We start from the raw sequence: 8584 nt of genomic DNA on the forward strand, positions 1-8584 counted from the left end.
GCTTTCCTGAATTCAGGGACTTCAGTGTTGCTAACTGACTTGCCAGCTTTACGGCGGATAGTGAGGGTGATCAGATCTTTCCTTGAAGCAGTGGGCATTGTAGCAGGTGTTGCATAGTCTGAGGCTCTGTGCCGCAATCACAGGTGGCTGAACTAATGGTATAACCCCACTTCTTTGATAGTTCCTTGGAGCATCCAACTCTGGTGCATAGGTGGTTTAGAAATTGCCACCTTTGCTATGGATCATCAGCCCCTGCTAAGGACTCAGCAGCTGGACTTTCCATTTTTTTGTTGTCAGGTATTTTTTTAGCCTCTCATTCCATATCCGTAGTTGTGTTTTCTTGGGCATGGCATTGAGAGATTGGGTGCTGGTGGGGACGCTCCTGCATGACTTCAGACATTTGTGTGCTGTGGGATGGTCCTACAGCAAGTGTCACACATCTTCAGTTTGTCTTGATTATTCTATCCTGCTGGCCACTGCTCTTCTGATGTCAGGCAGAGCAATGTTTAGGCTGGTAGACATCAGACATCCTGTGATGCATCAGCAGCTCTTATTCAGAATGGGTTTGACGCGCTTAGCATGTACAGATCTCTCCCATACAGGGCATGCATACACAGCGGCTGAGCTGCGGTGAGTCCTCCCCACCCCCTCTGCCAGGCAAGGGCATACAAACAGCAGTAGCTCTCTGCATGTGGGGTCACATTAACTATTTGCCTGTTACTGCAGTGCTGATAAGACAAATGTTCAGGAACCACTGATTGATGTATGATGGCCCCTACACTCTGGGATGTGTCATCAGCTCCATTGTACAGATAGGGAACCTGAGGCAAAAGAGAGGAAGTGGCTTGCCCAAAAGCAACTCTCAAGTTAACACCCTGGCTTGAATTTGATTGTTCCTGGTGCGTAGTCTCACATTGCCTCCCTTCCCAAATGTGACCCACTTTTCACTCGGATCCAAGATGCTCTTATATTTCAAGGCTTGTCCCTGTTTAAAATGGGGTCCTGGGTCTGTGTGTGCAGATTGTCTTTCATTTGGGTCATCTGCAGGATTTAGGAGGTCTGCCTTGACTTCCTGGCTGAATGCCAGCCTAGAACGTTAATCTTTCAGTTCTAACACATACCGTATGCTTTCACTTCCTGTCTAAAACTTTCCTAAGCATTGTATTTGTCAGAAGAGGCATAGCATTCCTGCTCGGCACAGATCATGTGTTCCGCGGGTGAGAGCTTCTGCTAGCCACCGTGGACGCAACTCGGCACCAACTGCATTTTATTATTGTTTGTATTTAGTGTACTTTCTTATTACTTTATGTTGTTTTATTTACTTATTCTGGCAGTATAAATAGGGCCATAAAAGAAGAGAATGTTACAGTTGCATACAATTTAAGGTCTTTTTAGGTGCTAGAGAGATAGGAAGTGACCATAGCATAATATGTATCGGGTCCCCTCAGTGATTCTGTACCTGATGGTATCCTGTAAATGTCTTGTCAGGAACTGTGGGTGGCTGAGAGCTCTGCTCTTCCTCATACCTGGCCAGAAGGCTACAACCCATTATCTTAGATTTAGTAATCCAAGGATCCATCACCTTCAGGGAACACTGCAATGTGTTCTGCCCTAGGATACACTTGAAGACCCTTTGGAAGCTGCTAAGTGTGGTGCCTCATGTAGCTCTGCATCTCCCGTTGAACTTGTGAGCTTGGTTTTCCAGGGAGTAATGGCTTTCAGTAGGAACCCGGATGCAATTCAAGGTGACATTTTCAAAGGATGATGTTCTGTATGGACTGGCTTCTGCATTTCTTCAGAGGCTCCCTCTTTGGGGTTCTTCTCTGGTAGGTAGGACACTCAAACTGATGTCTGAGGCTGCTTACATCCCAAGCTGGCTTGTCTTAACCCAACTGTGGTGGCTTTCAGGGTCCCTAAAGCTCATTTATCCACATTGGAGATGGTTTGGGGTGAGTAGGGTCTTCAATTTTGTAATCTAGGGAGCACTTTGGCCCTGAATAAAATACTCACTTGCTTTCAGGCCCCTTTGCATAGCCAAACCAAACTGACAGCATGCATGAGAATCAGGCCTACTGCATCAGGACAGGTTTATTTGTTAAATGTAACTCGTTCCTGTGTCTGTAGTCAATGAAACTAAGTCAGTAAATATGCATATTTCCAGGGTCGCCAACCATCAGAGCTGTTGGCTGGGTGGCACTTGGCCACAGTAAGCCACCAGTCTGTCAGCTGGCTGCCTAATAGCGCCTCTAACTTTAATAAAATGAAGATGGAAGAGATTGCTAAATGGTGATTAATAAATAAGGCGATATGCATGAAGCCTGGTGATATCACATTGCTCTCAAAGGAAATATGAAAAATAGGAATCATGGCCATTGTTATTACTATCTTGTCCTTCAATGTGCCTAAACTATCCATCATGCTGATAAGACTGAAAGAAACTCCCAGCATTTAGCAATACAAGATGCATATTTTACATCATGGTTGGTTACAGCAGACATCATCTCCTTTCTGCCCTGATATCCCTTTCACTTCCCTGCCTCCTATGGGCATTAGATAAATCTTAACCAAGTTAAAGAAGAAAGATTCCACCAACTTAGCACCCTTAGTGGAAAATCTGTAGAGGAATAAGTCATTCCTCAGCAAAACTAACAGCAACCTGTGTAAGTGTAAGACAGCAATAACGCAATGTGGGCTGGGGATTTTATTTTGGTGCATCCAATCTAAAATATGCTGCAGTAAACCAGATGGACCTGGGTGTGTGTGTGGGGGGAGTCTGTTGTAGTTGAGCTTTGAGTAGGGAAAGTCAGTTAAAAGCATCAAATCCCTGCTAGCTTTCTGTGGGATGCTAACATGCAATATTACAATAGTAGAGTCTTTGCGTATGGCTTAACTTAGTGATTTTCAATCATGTTCTCAGAGAATGAGAGTTAAGAAATGGGCAGTAGTAGAAAGGGGAGAGTGAAAAGATCACCCAATCCAATGCTCTACCCCTGCAGGATGATTCTCTACAGAAAGGGTCTGTAACATGGCTTGCAGGCTGGATCCAGCCCACAGAGCCTCTCTCCACACTATGCTGGGGCTGGGGAGTTGGAGGCTGAGCCCACATTGTCCCCATTTCTCCCCACCCCCGACTTCTCAGCTGCAGTGCAGGCACAGCTTCCAGCCAGTGGGAAGCTGAGTCCCAGCTAGGCAGCTTCCAGCTGCACCCGTGCTGCAGCTGAAGGGGGTGGGGGAAAGAACAGAGAGAAGTGGCAGCCATGTAGATGCGGCTTCCACTTGCCCAGCCCTGGTGCACTTCCCCACTGGTTACAAGCTGCGTCCATGCTGCAGTCAGGGAGCAGGGGGCTGTGGAGAAGCTGCAGCAGCAGCCTCGTGGGTACAGTTTCCCAGCTAACTAATGCTGGTGCAGCACTCCTCCGGCTGGAAACTGCTCGTGCCCCGGCTGGGAAAAGCAGCAGTGGGGCCAGTGCCTGCCTCACCGCTGACACATTGCTGAAGCCATTGCGCCTGCACCAGACTAGAGCTGGGTGGTTCCAGCTTGCTGCTTGAAAAAGCTGCTGGCTCCTGCCATGCAGCATATCCTCCACACTAGATCTCATGCACAAGGGCTTCTACGTCTCTCTGTAGGCCATTACTCCACATGCTCTTGGTTAGAAATCTGTCCCTGGTGTTCAGCCTACAATTTTCTTTGTTCAATTGCCCCTTATTATTGGTAGTAAGGGCAATCATCCATCCCTGTTCTTCTCCCTCTGCTGAACAACAGCAAAGTCAAGCAAATGGGACACTGGACTGGGAACCATGACTTCCTAAACTGTAACAGTGGTTCTGTAACCTTCAGGGCTTTGGGCAAGTCACCTGAGCTCTCTTCCTCAGTCTTATTGTCTGTGAAGGTGGAACGAGTCTATTATTTACCACAGTGAGCTGCTGTGAGTGATTTGAGAATTCCTTCATACATGTGTGCAAAGCATGTGGAAGATCTTGGTTACTGGGTATCATCGCTGGCACTTACCATCTTCAAATACTTAGGAGACCACAGCTCTGAAACACCAACATCTACATGAAATATTGTTAAACCTGAGACATAAATCACACTCAGGCAGAGTAGATTGAGTGAATGCTGCCGCTCAGGCTTTAAGTCAGGCTCATTATGCAGGCATTGTAGAAAGGATGGTCTTCTGCTCAAGGACCTCACAGTGCTGGGTCATGTTATATGTCCCAGATGGTTCCTTACAAATAAATTTTACAGCAGCTGTGCAGCTGCTGAACAAAGAGACTGCCAAATGGTTCTATGCCTCTCTAACACACTCTGAAATATCACTACAAGTACAGCCACCTAGGTATCTGAACATGAGGTGTCAGTCTAAGGAATAGTAAGAGGGCTTCCAGGGAGGACAGGGCATGGAGGAAAAGGCCTCACTCACCTTGGCAAAATAATTACCTTCCTAATGACCTATAAGTTGCATCAAGGACAATCCAGGTCAAACTTTTGAATCATGATAGTTCATCACACGGGCATTGTGTGCAGTCAAGGAAATCTGTGATGTCCTCAAAGTTAGGACCTTCCTGGTCTTAGTCTAAGTCCCAGTAAGGCAGGCATCCATATCCAAATAGCATCAGCATCAGCGGCATGAATTGGCTCCCTCACTAGCTGTCTCAGCAAAAAGGCTGTGGGTTGAGTGGGCCATGGAGAGTTTAATCCTTAGTCCTTCCATCACAGTGCCAAGTTGTGTTGGTCATTCATAGGCAGGAATAACTGACTGGCCTCCTGACTTCCAAACGTGTAATGCAAGTAGCTGTGTGTGGATGTGAGAGAGAGCATGACGTTCACTCTGGCAATGCCCCCATTGTCCCTCCTCTGTGGATAAACAATGTCTGTCTCCAGGGCTGTCAGCATGACCTCTTTCACTAAGAGGAAACATACATATCCTCCAAAAAGAAAAGGACAAAGTCTGGGAGTATCCTAAAGAAATTGGGCCAGGTTATTCCCCTACTCTCTTCCCATCCCCTCATGTCCTGTTTTCTGTTGCTGTACAGTTAGAGGGAAGCAGAGGAAAATGTATCACCTTCATACCCAACTGGAGCTTTGGCAGAAAGTTCTCAGCACTACAGATGATTGTTAGGGGCTTTGGGGGCATTTTATCAGAAAGAATGATAGATTGAGTTGCCTGGCATTTGAGCTAAGACCTCCCATGTGGGAGAGCAGAAAATACAGGCTGCTCAGCCACTCATCTTTGGAATAAACATGGACCACTGTAAAATGAGCCCCATCCTGACAGCTGCTTTGCACCATGCACTCCCATTCATCTCAATAGAGAGGGCTCAGCAAGTCCCTGGATCCAGCCCCATTTGGGTATGGCTAATGATCATCCAGCAGCCAACAACTTCCAGCTCATGCCATACAATTCCCCTCACTGTCACCAGTCATTTGACTCCCCCATCCCGCCTGGTTCCCTGGGACCCCCTGTCTGTCCCTCTCAGATGGCAACAAAGACAATTACCCAGCCGCCAAGTTAAATTAGCACACCGAGCTCCCTCTCTCTCACACTGAAGCACTTACCTGAAATTAGCAGCGGTCGGCGCTTTGCAGAGGTGAACACGATTGTGATTATGAATGCACTTCTTGTTTGTCTTTTCAGTGCCGAAATCCTGTCAGCGAGGAGAAGCGATAATAACATGCTATTAAGTTCTTTCTGGATAATGTAATTCAGGAGTCAGGAGGCAGTTTGGTCATTTATGCCTTTGAAAAGCTTAGAATAATTTTCAGTGTCATTATCTTCCATTTTAAAGAGCCCGTTTCAAATATCAATATACAGAACCCCTCTCCCCACTGCCTTACGCTTGCTTTTATGATTTTCCCACCTTTTATTCTCATTTTCTGTGAGTTTTCAGGGATTTTATTTTTGTTTCCAAATGTTCACCCTCCAATACTCACCCACACAAACCCCACACGCAATCACACTCCTCCCTCCCTTCCCTGTTATAGTCAATTTAGGAACTTACCACTATTGATTTAGCATCTGTAAACTTGAGCCCAGCCCCTCACAGATCTCAAGTGGTTAGCATAGCAGCTGTCTGTGATACCAGAGGGTGTCATTTCAAGTGTCCTTAGTAGCAGAGTGCGTGCCTGTGGATCAGAGAACAACCAGGCCTGGGCCATCGAACAGTCTGCATATTTCCCAGTGCCATTTAGTACACACAGAAATACAGTGCAGAGTACCGAGTGCTAGTCCCGTTCGTTATTTGCGAGGAGCAGAAATGGTGCAGGGGCTACATGGCCTTAGAGGGGGTTTAACAGAGTCAAGTCCTAGTTCTGGAGACTTAGATTTAAATCCCATGCAGATCAAACACAGAATGAAGTTAGTTGCTTCAGCCCAGTGCCCAAGGAACATCTGTCCCTATTGCCAAGCTACCATGCACAGCAACATGCTATGAGGCACGAGTCTGAGCCCTTCTTCAGACCCAGGTGACAGGCTGCCCTCCACCAGCCCAGCTGCAAAGGGGACCTGGTCAGTCAGGCTGGGAGTTAACGGTAGCTGGATGTGATGCTAGCCACATTGTTCCCTGGTGTATTCTTGGCTACAGAAACAGTCAGGCCTTAACTATGTTAGTCAGATGGGAGGCTAGGTTCAGGCACCATGTATGGCTACTTCAAAAATGCAGCTTCTGTGAGGAATATGTTGTCCATTTCTAGTCTCAGGCATTCCTCCGGGCTTCTATGAGGAAACGTTCAGGGTGTGAACTCCATGCCAGGTCCTCAAGCTTTTCCCGTTCACAGGCCACTCGTCACAGCTCCGCTCTTATTGTTCCAGGCTTGTTTCAGGTTCAGAGAAGATTTCCTTCAATGGACTGTGAAGTTCAGGGGCTCTGTTGTTGCCTGCAGACCCCATGTTCCTACTCGTCCCTTTCCCGTTTGTCATCTAAGCACCATCTCATGGTTTGCATTCTTCAGGATTGTCACGAGCTCTCTAGGGGCCACTTCCTGAAGCTGTGTGCTGACATACTGGAAGCCTATAGCACTGCCCAGCTTCTTGTACTTGCCTTTGACTTTCTGACTTGTATGCCTGAACTTCCTACTGAAATCACAGAGTCATATAAATAGCAAATGTTTTGTCCCTGGAGATCACATTAGACAAGCGAGTGGGCACCTCTTGGGGTCTGACCCACAGCACATTAACATTTGTGTAATTTACATCAGTTCTGTGAATCTGTAAATAATTCTAGGGTCCAGAGTGGATCGAGGCCCTGTTATCTTGGAGTAGCTGCCACAGTATGTGCTATTACACTGTCTTGCCACTAGCAAGTAGGGGAACATGTCAGCCTGGCAGAAGGTAGGGCAGAGTAGCACCTTATAGAGTAATTCAGAGGGGAACAAGCTTTCCTAACAACAGCTTGCTTGGTCAGGTGCTATGAATCTAACAAAGCAATAGCATCTGACCAAGAAAGCTGTGGTTTATAAAAGTTTATGCCTCTATGAATTAGTCTATAACAGGGCTGTCCAAATGGCTACCCATGGGTCCCAGCAGCTGCCTCTCCTGCTGTCATGCTGGAGAAGGATCTGGAGGTTTGCATGCCTTATGTAGCCTGTGGGGTGGAAGGCGGGGAGCCATGTGCCATCATCAGAGGGGCAGGAGGGTTGTGTGTCACTGTCAGAGCCTGTGTGGGGGTGAGGGGGCCATGTGCTGCTGGCAGGGACAGAAGGGGGCCTGAGTACTGCTGGTGAATCCTGCAGCAGGGGTGGGGTCCATGTGCCACTGCACAGTCTGTGTGGTGGGGAAATCTGGGGGGAGGGGGCTGCCCCCATCCTGTGACACGTATGGCCATGTGCCAGAGCTACCTACCCCACTGCAGCAAATTGGACAGCCAGGATCTATCAGGGTAAAAAATGATGTGGGATTTCTCCTATGACAAAACCTTTTATCCTGGGGTCCTACAGACAGACAAGCCCATTGTCCCAGCATAAATACCCGTGAAATAGCTAAGATAACACTTTTTCCCCGGGACAACCAGAACTAATTCAAGTAATGATAATTGCCATTCAAGCTGGATGTGTAAATTACTGTCCTGCACCTATTTTGATGCAACTCAAAATCGGGGATAATCAGACTCAGGATAAACTCAAAATACTGACATCAGACTTACACAGCTAACCACGTTTCTCTGCTGATGTAACAGACTGTTTGCATAGAGTAGTTATCTCTGGCCATATGGTACCAACCACAAGGTAGCTTACACCATTGTATTTTTATTGCTGTTTTTCCCAGGGTTACTCTACTTCAGATTCTAGGAAAGTAGGGTGTTGTTACAGGTTACCTTTAAATCATTCAAAAGGGGCTTGAAACAGGAGCATCTGTGTGATGAAGGGTGTTAAACTGTGCTAAGCATCCTCTAAGTGTCTGAAAGCAACTCTATTTTGGGTGAGGGTTATCTTTGGGTTGTTCCACCTAGCTTGAGCTAGGGTATTGGTCTGTCCCACAGAATTAAAGTGACCAATCCACAGTCATCCAGCACCCTAAGATGCATCACTCCCAGCCCCTCTATCCAATAAACTTCCCACCCTCGAAGCTCTAGTGCCCAGGGGGTGGTA

This window comes from Crocodylus porosus, unplaced genomic scaffold (genome assembly GCF_001723895.1).
Source record: "Crocodylus porosus isolate Cpor-Errol unplaced genomic scaffold, CroPor_comp1, whole genome shotgun sequence".
Classification (NCBI taxonomy): domain Eukaryota; kingdom Metazoa; phylum Chordata; order Crocodylia; family Crocodylidae; genus Crocodylus; species Crocodylus porosus.